This window comes from Muntiacus reevesi, chromosome X, assembly GCF_963930625.1.
Source record: "Muntiacus reevesi chromosome X, mMunRee1.1, whole genome shotgun sequence".
Classification (NCBI taxonomy): Eukaryota; Metazoa; Chordata; class Mammalia; order Artiodactyla; family Cervidae; genus Muntiacus; species Muntiacus reevesi.
The window spans coordinates 8,919,030-8,935,298 of NC_089271.1; positions in this window are offsets into that span (position 1 = coordinate 8,919,030).

The following is a 16,269-nucleotide window of genomic DNA, read 5'->3' on the forward strand; positions in this document are numbered from 1 at the left end:
ATCACTTTCTAAGATGTTACCAAAAGGAGAAAATGATAATAAACTGAAAAAAAAAATTAAATGGGGTGGTCCTTTTATATGCCTTGGAACAAGAATGTTAGAGAAAGAACCAGGTTTGGATTAAGGAAAGAACGTTTATGTTGGATGAAAAGACATTCTTGACGGTAGTTGGAATAATTGCACAATGAAACTGGCTGCCAAGAAGGGCCACGGAGGACGAGATTGTGGCAACACTCACAAAAGAGATTAGATAACTCAAGTCAGGAGAGTGAGTGGAGCTCAGCCGAGAGCATTTACTTGATGACCTGCTTGTTCTTTCTCCAGCTTGAAAATGTGTGGAGCACAAAGCAATGAATCACAGGACAACATCTGCATGTAATTGCATTTCTGTTCCAATAATAAATGTTTCAACTGCTATACTATTTATGAAAGCTGTTATCATAAAGAGCCAAGTGGGGGAAATTTGAAACACAAATGCTTATCTTAAGAAACCTTTCCTGTGCAATTCAGTGTCCAAGTACCCAAACACCCAATTTGCTGGAGCGTATGAATTGTCCTGGGGAGTTTATTTTTTGAAATTCAATTTGAAAGTGATTTTTAGGTATCTGGGTCCCTATAAAAGCCCTCTGTGTCACCCATGGTTTTCTTAATATATTTTGAAACCGAGGAGGAACAAAGGCTAGAAAATTGTTCACTATTTCCCCCACAGACCTATTGTCTGAATTTGGGGCCCATGGTCAATGAAGGAGAGAGGGTGTTTTGCACCTTATCTTTAGTCAAGAATGTTTACTCTCAAAACAGAAGACTAGGATGACAGAGTTCCCCACCCACGTCACTCCCACAAAACACCCCACACTTCAGGATTCGCAGCCTTTAAATTGCTTGCAAAATGCCAGGACAGTTTAAAATTATTAACCGCCGATTCAGAAAAGACTAGGAAATAAGAGAAACTCGTGTTTCCTCGGATCAGTCTGCCCCTCACCTCCCCGCGGTTGGCAGATCATTTTTCTGGAGGCACAGGTCTTGGCACGAGAGAACCCAGCTTCTCTGTTCAACATTCTCTGTGCCCCCAGGGCCACCAGCGAAGGTGAGCGATCATTCTGGCCTTTACCACTTAGCTTGGAGGGAATGAGTGGTCTGAAAACTTCAGCAAGCTGAATTTTTAAACAGTTCACTTTACTCTGCAACCTGCAACTGCATCTGTCAGCAGCGAGAAACCCACTGCTTTGGATAAAGCATCAAAACTTGGTGAAACCACAGAGAAAAGAAAGCTAGTGCTCATAAAAGGCTGCCTCTTTCCATGTGGTGAGGCAGGTGTTTTGAGATGATGTTGTTGAGAGTTTCCCTTTTAAGGAGATGGCAACTTACCACAAAGGAGGGAACATCTTCAAATGCAATGAAAACAAGCAATTTGACAATACTAATTCTAAAGTTCCTCCCCATTTCCCAAGGTCTGTATCGCTGAACTCCTACTTGCTTACCTCTCACTTCACTAGTACTGTTTACAACACTGTAGTCAAATATATAAATCAACAGAAAACTTCCAACATCCTTTTAGGAGGATGAAAACGTATCCCAGTTTTCCGAAGTTATTTTTAATTCATTCTTTAAAACCCAATCAATACGACTGGTTGGACTGTGGACTGGTTAGTATCTAGGTTGCCTAAGATGTTTCTTTTTCCCACCCAGGGACCCTGACCTATAATAGATGAGGGTGGAGACAGAGAGAGATTCATTCAGTCACCAAGTAATACTGATTACATACATACATACATACATAGGAATGTCACATACACATTCCTAGTCTGGGGTAGAGAACAGCAACCTAATTAAGGGTTGGAAGAGTTGCAAAAGTTAGGCTATAGTGCAAATAAAAATTATTGCATTTTCTTGTTTTTACATTAAGCGCAATGGGCATTCTGTGGCATTAGAAATCAACTAGACTGCATTAGTAGTGATAAGTGATGCTGATAGCATGTTACAGTGTGATGAAAAGGGCACTTCACCTCCTTGGTATCTTTCCCCAAACCCATCACCCCAATCTAATCATGAAAAAACAAGAGATAAACCTAATGTCTTAGTCCATTTGGGCGGCTCTAACAAGATACCACAGACTGGGTGGCTTATAAACAACAGACATTTATTCTTCATAGGTCTGTGGGCTAGAAGTCCCAGATCAGGCTCCCACCATGGTCGGGTGTGATCACCCTCTTCTGAGCTGGAGACTTCGTGTATCCTTACCTGGTGGAAGGGGCTAAGGAACTCTGTGGGGGCCTCTTCTATAAGGGCACTAATTCCAATCATGAGAATTATACCATCACATTGGAGATTAGGATATGCATGTTGGGAAGACAAAAACATTCAGACTGTGGCAGCTAAAATGACTGACATTCTGTAAAACACCTGATCAGTACTCCTCAAAACAGGGAACATTTTGGAGAGGAAAGCAAAGACAAAGAAACTCACCGCCCAGGGGAGCCTAAAGAGACCTGATGACTAAATACAATGTAGTACTTTGGACGGGATCCTGGAACAGAAAGAAGGCATTTGTGAAAAAAACTCGAGCAACCCAAATAAAGCCTGTAGTTTAGTTAACAGTAATGTACTGATGCTGCTTTCTTACTTTGACAGAAGTGCCATGGTAATGTAAGATATTGACATTAGAGGAAACCAGGTAAACGGTATAGAGGATCACTTTGTACTTATTTTGAAACTTCTTTTGTTAATCTAAAATTATTCCCCTCAGTTATTAAAAACAACAACAACAAAAAAAAAAAAACCATGGACTTCCCTGGTGGTCCAATGGTTTGAAATCTGCCTGCCAATATAAGGGACATAGGTTCGATCCCCTGTCCAGAAAGATTCCATATGCTGAGGGGCAAGTAAGCCCGTGTGCCACAATTACTGAGTCCTTGAGAAGAAACAAGAGAAGCCACCGAAAATGAAGAGTCCCCACTCCAAAATTAGATAGTAGCCCCTACTCGCTGAAACTAGAGAAAGCCTGCCACAGCACTGAAGACCCAGCACAGCCAAAAATACAATAAATAAATTGTATTTATTTTATGTATGTAAAAAAAAAGACCCAAACAAAAGTAATAAAACATAGCACATTCATTTTACACTGTGACCAGAGGAGGAAAAATAAGATGGAGAAAATACCCATCCAAGAAGGACAGAAACCAGGGGCAGGGACATGTAAAGAGCAACAGGCAAAGAAACAGACAGGTGGGCTCCAGGAGTGTGTTAAGAGCTCCATTTTCTTGTTATGCAGCTCCCCGCTATTCTCTTAAGCTATAGAGAATAGAGAAAAAGAATTCTTTAAAAGAATTGAGAGATTTGACACAGTTTCGAAACATGTGAGCATACGCAGAAACTTCTCTGCCTTTATTTTCAAATATTAGGTCTTTTTTTCTATGTGATTCTCAAGATTCTGCAGGTGTGTCAAGGTAACTTTGGTTTACCAAGTTTTTCAGGAACGTTGAAGAGTGGTGGTGGTTTAGTTGCTCAAGAGTCATGTCCGACTCTTGTGACCCCATGGATTGTAGCCTCCCAGGTTCCTCTATCCATGAGATTCTCCAGGCCAGAATACTGGAGTGGGTAGCTTTTCCCTTCTCCAGAGTATCTTCCCAACCCAGGAATCAAACTTGGGTCTCCTGCATTGCAGGCATATTCTTTATTGACTGACCTATGAGGGAAGACCCCTGGGCCTGGACCTGGGGGAAGCAAAAAAAGAAGGAAAATAGAGAGTAAAAAAAAGACCCTAAAGTTAGATTATGTTTTCAAGTTGCACACATGAACTCTTTGGGGTTCTCTTAGAAGAGTTGCCCCAGTGTTTCACAGTGGTTTCCCTGACCATCTGACCCCACGGTTCATCTGAATTAATGCACGATAAGAATTTCTGCAGACCAGTGTGCACTTACTTACACTTTGCATGGTATTTTCTAAAAATGACGTGTAACAGTAGCAATATAAGTGAGGATAGTCTTGACTAGGTTAAAATGTGAGCTATTAACAGCCAATCAAAAGCATTTGATTTGTGTGTGCTCTGTGTGTGTGTATGCTCAGTTGTGTCCAACTCTTTGCGACCCCATGGACTGTAGCCTGCCAGGCTCCCCTATCCATGGAATTTTCCAAGCAAGAATACAAAAGCACGTGGCCATTTCCTACTCCAGGGAATTTTTCCAACCCAGGGAGTGAACTCGCATCTCTTGTGATTCCTGCATTGGCAAGCAGATTCATCACTGCACCACCTGGAAACCAGGTCCAAATATGTATTTCATGGGTGGGATACTCACATCTAGCTCTCCAAATCTTTTACTGAGACTGACTGAAGAATCCACATACATACTACATGAAGGAAATCTCTATCTCGAAACTGATTGAGATTTTGGTAATGAGAGCCATGCTGAAAGTGGGAGAAGAGGGAGATAGAGCTGGGAAGACATCTCAGGGGACTGCATATTTCATCTTGAATTAATTTTATATCATAAATGTGAAGTTCTTGTAAGCTTGGATTTAAAATTTAATTCGGCAAATTACATAAACTCTTTAGCAAGAGCCAAAGCTCTAAAGTACCCACTTATATTTGTTTTCCTTTTCCCTTGAAACAGCATACCAAATCTGAATCTGATTAAGTCTGCTGAATTTGTTATCAGTGCTAGGAACTATGTATTCTGTACAGAAAATTAACTTCACTTAGAAATGCATGTTTTGGTAGTTTTACTCCTAAAAAATGCTGATTAGAAAGGCAATAAATCCTGGGAGAGGCCAAACTTCATTTTCCCCAATAATGAAAACAGCGCTGGATTTTGAGGGATGAAGACATATGATGGCTGCACATTAAATTTGCTGTCAATAAGGGATGCTCTGGTTTTTCTCTGCTGAGCCCAGCATGTGGTACTTAGTATATATCTAGCTTTCTTCTTACATATCCACCTATCTAGCTAGCTATGTATGTATCTATGTATGTATGTATCTATGTATGTATGTATCTATCTCAAAGTTTCTCAGCACCGTGTGTGTGTGTGCGCGCTTAGGTGCTCAGTTGTGTCCGACTCTTTGTGACCCCATGGACTATAATCCACTAGGCTTCTCAGCACTACTGACATTTTAATCAGACAATTCTGTGTGCGTGTATATGTAGGGGGCTGTCCTATGCATTGTGACAGCCAAGTATGTGTTCGGATATTGCCAAATATTCTCAGATGGTCTGGACAGAATCTAAGTATCCCTATCTCTTTGTATCTACATACCTATAAAAGAAATGAATGAACAAATTTTATAGTAAAACATACAGGCTTCAATCTGGCATGATCAACAGAGAAGGTGAGAAAGATTAGTAGGATTTATCTCATATCATACATAGTATATACCTATTATGGTGCGTGTGTGTTCAGTTGTGTCCAACTCTGCAACCCCGTGGACTGAAGCCCACCAGGCTCCTCTGTCCATGGGATTCTCCAGACAAGAATACTGGAGTGGGTTGCCAGTTCCTTCTCCAGGAAATCTTCCTATTCCAGGGATCAAACCTGGGTCTCATGCATTGCAGGTGGATTCTTTACCACTGCGCCACCTGGGAAATCCTATTATAATAAACTAGAAGACTATGTAACAAATGCAAGACAATATTTTGGGATTCCCCAATAATTTCATCCCCTATGCCTTCCACCTACTACTCTTCTGCATACCAGAAGGCAGCACACTTTTTCTGCGCCCACAATATTCAGATATAGCTTAGGACACAGAAGTCAATTGTTTTGCTGAATCAAGTTAGTAAATTAACAGCAGATCATAATAATCTGAAGAACAAAGCTCATTTGACATATAAAAGTAGGCTTTTGAGGGGAAAAATAGGGCTTTTTATTTTTTTTAATTTTTTTTATTTTTCAGTGGGTTTTGTCATACATTGATATGAATCAGCCATAGAGTTACACGTATTCCCCATCCTGATCCCCCCTCCCACCTCCCTCTCCACCCGACTCCTCTGGGTCTTCCCAGCCCACCAGGCCCGAGCACTTGATTCATACATCCCACCTGGGCTGGTGATCTGTTTCACCATAGATAATATACATGCTGTTCTTTCAAAACATCCCACCCTCACCTTCTCCCACAGAGTTCAAAAGTCTGTTCTGTACTTCTGTGTCTCTTTTTCTGTTTTGCATATAGGGTTATCGTTACCATCTTTCTAAATTCCATATATATGTGTTACTATGCTGTAATGTTCTTTATCTTTCTGGCTTACTTCACTCTGTATAATGGGCTCCAGTTTCATCCATCTCATTAGAACTGATTCAAATGAATTCTTTTTAACGGCTGAGTAATATTCCATGGTGTATATGTACCACAGCTTCCTTATCCATTCATCTGCTGATGGGCATCTAGGTTGCTTCCATGTCCTGGCTATTATAAACAGTGCTGCAATGAACATTGGGGTGCACGTGTCTCTTTCAGATCTGAATTCCTCAGTGTGTATGCCCAGAAGTGGGATTGCTGGGTCATATGGCAGTTCTATTTCCAGTTTTTTAAGAAATCTCCACACTGTTTTCCATAGCAGCTGTACTAGTTTGCATTCCCGCCAACAGTGTAAGAGGGTTCCCTTTTTAAAGTTTTTCTTTAAATATCAAGAGCCAGAGCTCCAGGTGATTCAGAGGAAAGAAATTTTACAAAAAGAGAGATTTAGTTTCTGAAGGCAAAGAGAGTAATATCCTATTTCCCATGCAAAAGGTGAGGAACAGACAGGTTTACGGGTTACCGTGTACCACTAACCCAGTGGCCTGCACACAGTAGGCACTCAATCATTATCATCTAAAATAAATTGCGGCACATTTTTAAGGAATACACAACTGGTATATCACCACTTCATTCTAAACTTTAATCATAAACAAGACCATAATTAGAATAACCTGGATTACACTCTTTGACTCAAAAGCCCACATTCTGCATTTCGATTATGTGCCAGACTCCTTTACACCACAGCTGAGTAGAACACAGACACTCAACTAGGAAGTAGACAGATGACCTTGGCTATGCCATTAAAACTCTTGAGGTTCTTTGTTCCCATCATCTGTAAAAAGGGAGAGAGAACAATTTCCACCTTTTAGGGTTTCTCTGAGGATGAAATGAGATCAGTAAGAGCAAGTGCCTTATTATCAACATCTAATCATTTGCTTAATGTTTCCATGGTCAACAGCTTTGAAGGCAGTATCCAGATTAGTATTTCTCCTGTGCTTGAATCAAGAATGTATATGTGAAGGCTCATGAGAAGAGTAAAATATATTTATACACAATATAAATGTAAGTAAAGTGGCAGCAGTGTATGCCTTAGTCTTCAAGGTAATTCTTCCATCTTATCCTTCTTTAAAAAGCAATAAGATGTTGAAATATGTGACTCCCTTTTAACCCTGAGCATTGTTTAAGGGACCCCAGGCCACATAATCCCAGGAGGTGGACAGAGTGGAGACCAGTTTCAGTCTAAAGTTAAGACTGAACAGTTTGTCCAGGGTTGCCCTGGCTGACCCAGCTTTCTGACCCTTGTCTATGTTCCAAAACGTGGGGAATTTGACTATTCCATTCTGGGATAGGTGACCACCATTAACTCGACCCCTGAGGTAATGACCTCCATGGTCTCATTCACTCACTCCCTCATTCATTCACTTGTTCCTTCTCTGATGAACTCTATTCAAGTGACAGTTAAACAGTGACACTCAGTGCTGCAGAAAATCAAAGGATGGTTCAGGAATTCACTGCATGAATAATATGAATTCACACATACATACACACATACTACACAAGTATGTGACATAAGAAGAGTCTGACTATTAATAATGTTTCTAAAATTCAATGAGAAAAAGATTACAAATAGAGGCATATGTAAGTCTTTGTTGAAGGATGTCTAATCTGGTCTTTGAGGCATGGACAGATTTGGGGCTAAAGGAGAGAATGGCTATATAGTTGTTCATTTTATAGAAATTTGTTAGGCTGAACATATACGCTTAACTTTAAAACATTTCGGCAGACTTTTTAATCATCATGTTTCTAAAATTTGCACTATATTCTCTGCTCTTCTAACCATTCCACACTATGGTATCTGAAATCTATATTTTAATTAGGCTAACAAAATTATTTTGTCAAACTACTTCTAACAATAATTGGGGTGTACTGATTAAATGGAAAACCAAGAATGGGATTCATCCATCTAAGTCACCTAAAACCCTCAAACCAAGATAATTTTCCTGAAGAAATAGAATCTATAGATTGCTTCACCTTCCTTGACTCAATATTTCCTCTCATAACATATGGATAAGGTTATTGGTCCCCCTGAGGTGTGTGGCTATTATGGGAGTTACTAGGGCAATTTGTTCAAGTACTTTAATGAGCCCAGTGTATTTGAGATCAGTTCAGGATATCTTTCTTCCATGGGCAGACTGACCAAGGGTTCAGGAACTAGTTCACTCATCACAGCATAACAGGCTGAATCCAGGATTCTGGATTCAGCAGATTTCTGCTAAGCTTAGCAGAATCCACCTAATGGGTAGAAGGTGAACTATTTATCCACAGTCCCTTGGGGGAAATTGATAATTAGATTGGTAAGTGGTTTTATGAGCCAGGGGTGACTGTGGGAAGGACACAGAAGAAGAGGTGGAGTAAAATATAAGAGAAAGTCCAGCTACCAAGTGAGAAAATGTTTCAGTGGCTGATGGCCTTAGAGGGTAAGAGATTAACAATCAGGTGATCCAGGGGTTAAGCCTAAATATGGGGATTTGTATATTCAAGTAATGTTCTAAAATCAACTTATAATGAATGACAAAGACAAAACAGAACTGTTAAAATAAGGATAAAATAGTCAGAAGAAAATAATGAACAAAAGGAAGCAGCTGGATTAGAAAGCAAGTCAGCAGAGTTATTACAACTGAACACAATTACTAGCTCTAAGACCCTGGGAGCCAAGGAATAAAGGGGACCGAGACAAATTACATAGTTCATGTGATAGAAAGAGACAACCACTTCACCAGCATCAAGACACAGATATTTTATTCAATGGATCTTATGGTAGACAGAATAACACCACCCCCCCCAAAGATGTTCATAATTTAATCCCTAGACTTGTGAACGTTACCTTACATGCCAAAAGGGACTTTGTAGACATTATCAAGTTACGGGTCTTGCAATGGAGAAATTCTCTCAAATTACTGTGGTGGAGCCAGTGTAATCCAAGGGTCCTTATATGGGAAAGAAAGAAGTAGAAGGGGCATAGTCAGAGAAGGAGATGTGGCGATGGCAGCAGAGGTCTCAGTGGCAACATTGCTGGAAAGAAACCAGGACCCAAAGAATGCAGGCAGCCTCTAAAAGCTGGAAAAGCAAAGGAAAAAGATTCTCCTCAGAAAATTTCAGAAAGAATTAGCCCTGCTGAAACCTTGATTTTAGGCTTGTGAGATCCACTTTCAGACTTCTAACCACAAAACTATAAGATAACAAATTTATGGTTTCTTTCAAACCACTAAACTTATGATAATTTGTTAGAGCAGGAATAGAAAATGAATATAGGTAGTTTTTATAATGGACTAAGAGAAAAATCATTAGAATATAACTTTTTGCTCACCTCTGTTGGAATTAAAAATAATGAGGCTGAGATATATAACTTTCTGGTGAGGCTGACAAGGTATAAGAATCAAGACTAGAGAATATGGAGTGGTTTTTAAACCAGGTACATCACAATCTGAGATGATGATGAAAAATTCAGATTTCCAAGTCCTTCTCCAGTCCTTCTAAATGGACTTTGTGGCTAGGCCTTGGGACTCTGTATTTTTTTAGCAAGTATCTATATTAATTGCCATCTTTGCAAACAAATTACTATGCATTTAGCAGCTCAAAACAACACAAGTTAATTAATTCCCAGTTTTGGTGGGTTAGAAATCTTGTCATGCCTGAGCTGATTCCACTACTTTAGGGTCTCCTAAGGCTGTGATGGATTCACCAGCTGGGGATAGAGCCTCATCTGAAAGTTAGACTGTGGAAGGATCTGCTGCCAAACTCACCCAGATTGTTGGTCAAATGCAGTTATTTAAGAGCTGTTTGACTAAGGGTCCAGATTCCTTACTGGCTACTGGTTGGAGGCTACCCTCAGTTCCTTTTTGGATAGACCTCTCCAAGACAGTTTGCCTTCTCAAAGTCAGCCAAAGAGAGAGCCTGCTAGCAAGACAGGGGTTACAATCTTAGTAATGTTATTGTGGAAGTGAAAGCCCATCACCTTGCCCGTATTCTATTGGTTAGAAGCATGTCACAGGTCCTGCATCCATTCAAGTGAGGGGATCACACAATGGTGAGAAAACCAGAAGGGGATCAGTGGATGGGTGGTGGTGGGGGCCTCACCTTAGAGTCTTTCCACCATAGCATCCCAATGATTCGTGTGTACAACCAAGAGAGGAAAAACACTAGCCAAGGAGAATAAAAGATGAGAAGGAAACAATGATTTCATTTGGGCCTTTGACAGAAAGTGGACATGAAACAATTCAAGACTGTGGTCTCAGTAGTGTCCTTTCCATAACCAATGATATAGGTTAGCACAGTGTTTAAACACTGGAAACAATCATTATCATTACTCCCAGGCCTCTCTCCGCTGCCAGTTCAGTTATTTGCTGTCCCTGAGCTGACCTCAACATCTCAGGGTAGTTGCCTAAGTGGGAGGCAGAGAGATGAAGGAACAAAGGGGGATAAACTGACATGGTAAGGGGGGGGTCACTGAAATTCATGAGTTTTGATTATTTTCACTTTCTTGTCAAAAACATGTAAAATCTTCCCTGTTACAATATAATAGAATCCTTCTCACAATGTATGTGATTGATTTTAAGTACTAATCCTATTTCAAGCTCCATCACATTTCCTCAAATATGGAAATGAGAGCCTGGCAGAAACACTGGCACGTGCTTGCCAAGCCCTCCTGGGCACAAAACTAAACATTTCCCAGCCTCTTGCAGTGAAGTGAGGCAAGGGAATGGAGCTGGCCTGTGCCAAGCGGCCTGTTTCCTCAGGTCTCCTGATTGGTCTTGAACCTCTCTCTGCACTCACCTCTTGGCCAGATGCTGAGAACACAGCAAAGGCCTCTGAGACCCTAGTAGTGATGGAGCCACCAGAATGAAGCAATGTGGATCCTCAGACAACTACTTCCTTTCTACTGTCATTGGCCACCTGTGCTGGAGTCAAATGCGAGTGAGTAATCAACAGTTGTGGGAAGTCCTTGGTTCATTTCATCAGCTGAATTACTTACCTGACTGAAACAGCTGTAGTATTTTCTTTGTAGGACAAATGTGCCATGCTGGGTATAGAGGGACATGTGTAACAGAATATGTCACAAGGGTGGTGATGAGGGCATACACCCTCTGTGTTCTTCCCTGCTAAACTACAGGTTAGCGTGGATCATGCTACATACTGGTTCTCTATATGTGGAACTTGAAGTCCTTTCTCAAGGAGTCTGTATGACAACAGTGGGGCCTCCAATTATGACTCAGACACTGATTCTAAGGGGGCTGACTGCCTGGAACTGACATACTTCACCCATTTGACTTGAAATGACATGGCTATAAGCTCCTGCCATCAACCTGGATTCCCAGATGGAGTTCTTCTGTCTCTCCCCAGAGAGAGTTTTTTTTCAGACATTTATTTATTTATTTATTCCATTTATTTTTATTAGTTGGAGGCTAATTACTTTATAATATTGTAGTGGTTTTTGTCATACATTGACATGAATCAGCCATGGAGTTACATGTGTTCCCCATCCCGATCCCCCCTCCCACCTCCCTCTCCACCCGATCCCTCTGGGTCTTCCCAGTGCACCAGCCCTGAGCACTTGTCTCATGTGTCCAACCTGGGCTGGTGATCTGTTTCACCATAGATAATATACATGTTTTGATGCTGTTCTGAGAGTTTATTTTTTAAATATAAAGAACTGTTCTTTATTCCGAGGCCATTTCTTCTCAACCTTCCTTTATTAATTTTTAAATTTAATTTATTTATTTTCAATTGGAGGATAATTGCTTGACAATATTGTGTTGGTTTCTGCCATATATCAACATGAATCAGCCATAGGTGTACATATGTCCCCTCTGTAATGAACCTCCCTCCTATTTCCCAACCCCGTCTCTGGTTGTCACAGAGTACTGAGTTGTATGAGCTCCATGCACCATACGGCAAATTCCCACTAGCTATCTATTTTACATATGGTAATGTATATGTTTCCATACTATTCTCTCAATTTGTCCCACTCTCTCCACCCCCCACTGTGTCCACAAGTCTGTTCTCTATGTCTGTGTCTCCACTGCTGCTTTGCAAATAGGTTCATCAGTACCATCTTTCTAGATTCCATATATATGTGTTTATACATGATATTTGTTTTTCTCTTTCTGACTTACTTCACTCTGTACAATAGGCTCTAGGCTTATCCACCTCATTAGAACTAACTAAATGCATTCCTTTTTATAGCTGAGTAATATTCCATAGTATATATGTACCACAACTTTCTTATTCCTTTGTCGATGGGCTTCTTGGTTGGTTCCATGTCCTAGCTATTGTAAATAGTGCTGCAATGAACACTGGGGTACACACGTCTTTTTCAATTACAGTTTCCTCTGGGTATATGCCCAGTAGTGGGATTGTTGGGTCATGTGATAGTTTTATTCCCGGTTTTTTAAGGAATCTCCATACTGTTCTTTGTGGTGGCTATATCAATTTACATTCCCACCAACAACGCAAATAACGCCACTCTGGTCCAAGCAGAGGTTGGCTACACCCTTTGCACACCATGAAGTGGAAAGCTCGCTTTCACTGGAAGGTTCAGAGATGGCTCGGGCCCACTGTCATCTCTACATTAACGTACTAACTTGTGCCACTAAGGTACTAGCCTGTCTTGTGTCAAGATCTACGACTTGCATTCTTTTAAAAAAGAAAAAGAATGCTGAAGTCATTAAGTTGCAAAGATCTTGATTTGCAATCATGCAGTACTTGGAGGAAGCAACTATTGGAAAATACGTTACTTCCCACTGAGGTTTTTAGACAGTGATAATCACAATCATGATCATAGCAACTCCTATCATAATGTCATTCATGTGAGGCCTTTGTGCTCACGTTTTGTACAGTTTATTTAAACTTCTGAAATAAAGTATTGGTATTATATTGCCATGTGCTGAGAAGAAAAGTGACTTTCAGAGAAGTTGCCACACAGCTAATATGTAGGAGGAGGCAAATCTAATTTCAAAGGTGACATTATTAACTCCGTGTGTGTGCATGTATAATGAATAGATTTTACAATGAATAGACTATGTACATACACACATACATATATGTACTGAATATTTAAATCATATATGTATTTATGTGTATATGTGTAATGAATAGACTTTAAACCATATTTATAGGTATGTGTGTATACATATATGTATTTAATAGAATTTAAACCATATGTGTATGAATATCTGTACATTGAATAGAATTTAAACTATATTTATATGTATGTGAGTGCATGTGTGTCTGTGTATAATCAAACAGAGAGCCCAAGGAGGGGATGCTTACTTGGCCAGTGCCCCAATGGTAGTGACAGAGGTGGAAGTCTATCCTGAGTTTCCTCTATTTATAAAAGGTGACTTCCTTAAAGTCCAAGTGTTAATCTTGGGGTAACGTCTAATTATTTCACCATTTGAAGTGTTTTGCAAAGGGCCAGAAATAGGCATCTCCCACCTCATGCCAATAGAAAAGGCCATGAGATCATCTAAAACTGGAGTGTCCTATGGATTATAAAACATATTAAATATATTTTACATATATATTTAATATATAATATTAAAAATAATTTCTAAAATTTATTATAATACTGTAATCGAAACACCTATATTGAAAACTGAACACAGGTATCTCATAAACTAATTCAGAATTTGTGGAATTCGTGAATTAGTGTGTATGATAATTTTTAAAAGTACAATTCTTTAAGTTTTTTTTTTTTTTTTTTTTAAGATATAGAGGGTTTAAAAATACATAACATCTTTAATGTTAGCCTGCACATACACAGAGCTTTGGAATTTGTTGTTTGGTTGCTAAGTCCCAACCTGGGAAGCCTGAGCTTTGGAATATCACCTCCTATATCAGTTACAAACAATTATTTGGTAAAGATAGTCACAGCTTAGGTGGAAAATGCTCTTAGTTGATATTCAACACATGCTTGCTTACTATTTACTGAATGAATAAACAAATAAATGACTGGTACGAGAATCACACTAAACCTGAATGATAATTAAAGGTTATAAAGTATATGCCATAGATTTTTTTTGAGTAAAACAAAGCAGACAACACTATTTGTCACACATACAAGACAAATGTCAAGTTACTAAAGGGAACCCTCCTACGCTGTTGGTGGGAATACAAATTGGTACAACCATTCTGGAGAACAGTATGGAGATTATTAAAGATATAAAAGTAGAACTATCATATGAACCAGTAATCCCACTCCTGGCATTGTGTGTCTGGAGAAAACTATACATTGGAAAGATAAATGCAACCCAACGTTCATAGCAGCACTATTTTCAACAGCTAGAACATGGAAGAAACCTAAACATCAACTGGCAGAAGAGTAGACAAAGAAGATGCAATACATACATACAACAGAATATTACTGAAACATAAACAAGAATGAAGCACCATTTGCAGCAACAGGGATGGAGCTAGAGACTGTCATACTGAGTGAAGTAAGTCAGACAGAGAAGGACAAATATCATATGATATCACTTATGTGTGGAATCTAAAAACCGGTACAAATGAACTTATTTGCAAAACTAAAATAGAGTCATAGATGTAGAAAAGAAGCTTATAGTTACCAGGGGGAAAGATAAATTGGGAGACTGGGACTGACATATACGTACTACTATATATAAAATAGATAACTAATAAGGACCTACTATACAGCACAGGCATGCAGGCTTGGCTCAGATGGTAAAGCATCTGTCTACAATGCAGGAGACCTGGGTTCGATCCCTGGGTCGGGAAGATGCGCTGGAGAAGGAAATGGCAACCCAGTCCAGTACTCTTGCTTAGAAAATCCTATGGACGGAGGAGCTTGGTGCAGGCTACTGTCCATGGGGTCGCAAAGAGTCAGGTACGACTGAGCGATTTCACTTTCTTTCTTTCATACAGCACAGGGAACTCTACTCAATGCTCTGTAATGACTTATATGGGAAGAGAATTCAAAAAAGAGTGGATATACACATATGTATAACTAAATCACTTTGCTGTACACCTGAAACTAATACAACATTACAACATTGTAAATCAACTGTATTCCAATAAAAAATTTTAAATAGTGTTAACTGATGATAAATGTGGCAGTTTGGCTGAAAGTATGAATTCAATTCTATTATGGGTTGGGTCCCTGTTGCATATTTTTCAATTTGAGGAGTGTCTTATGCCAACACAAGATGCCATAGAAAAGTACCATAGACTGCGTGACTTAACAAAAATTTATTTCCTCACAGTTCTAGAGGCTGGAAGTCCAAGATCAGCACATCAGCATGGTTGGGTTTGGGTGAGGGTTCTCTTCCTGGTTTTCAGGTGGCTGCCTTCTCAGTGTGTGCTCACATGGTGGAGAGAGACCAAGTTCTCTGATTTTTCTTATTAGGGCACTAACCCAATCAAGTGAGCCCCACCCTCATGACCTCATCTAAATTTAATTACCCCCTAAAGGCCTCACCTTCAAATATCATCACATTAGTGGTTAGGGTTTCAACATATGAATTTTGAGGGGACACAATTCAGTTCATGGGGCCTCCCTGGTGGCTCAGATGGTAAAGAATCCACCTGCAATGCAGGAGACAGGGGTTTGTTCCCTGAGTTGGGAAGGTCCCCTGACAAGGGAATGGCAATCCACTCCAGTATTCTTGCCTGGGAAATCCCATGGACAGAGGAGCCTGGTGTGCTACAAAAAGTCAAACACGACTGAGCAACTAAGGACACATCCATTAATTCATTCCATAGCATGGAGTAATGAAGTCTTGATATAATTTTTAATTTTCTAACCAACATTTGGTTACGTTTCTAAAATTCTATTATACTGACCTCATGTCACAAGCCTCTCACAATCATGGTTGTATAATGAGGTTTTCAACTTCACCACTAGTAACTTTTGGGGCTGGACTGTTTATGGGTAGGGGGAGGCTGTCCTAGGCCTTGGAGGATATTTGACAACATGCCTGGTCTCTACCCACTGGATGCCAGTAGCCTTTCCTCTAGTTGTGA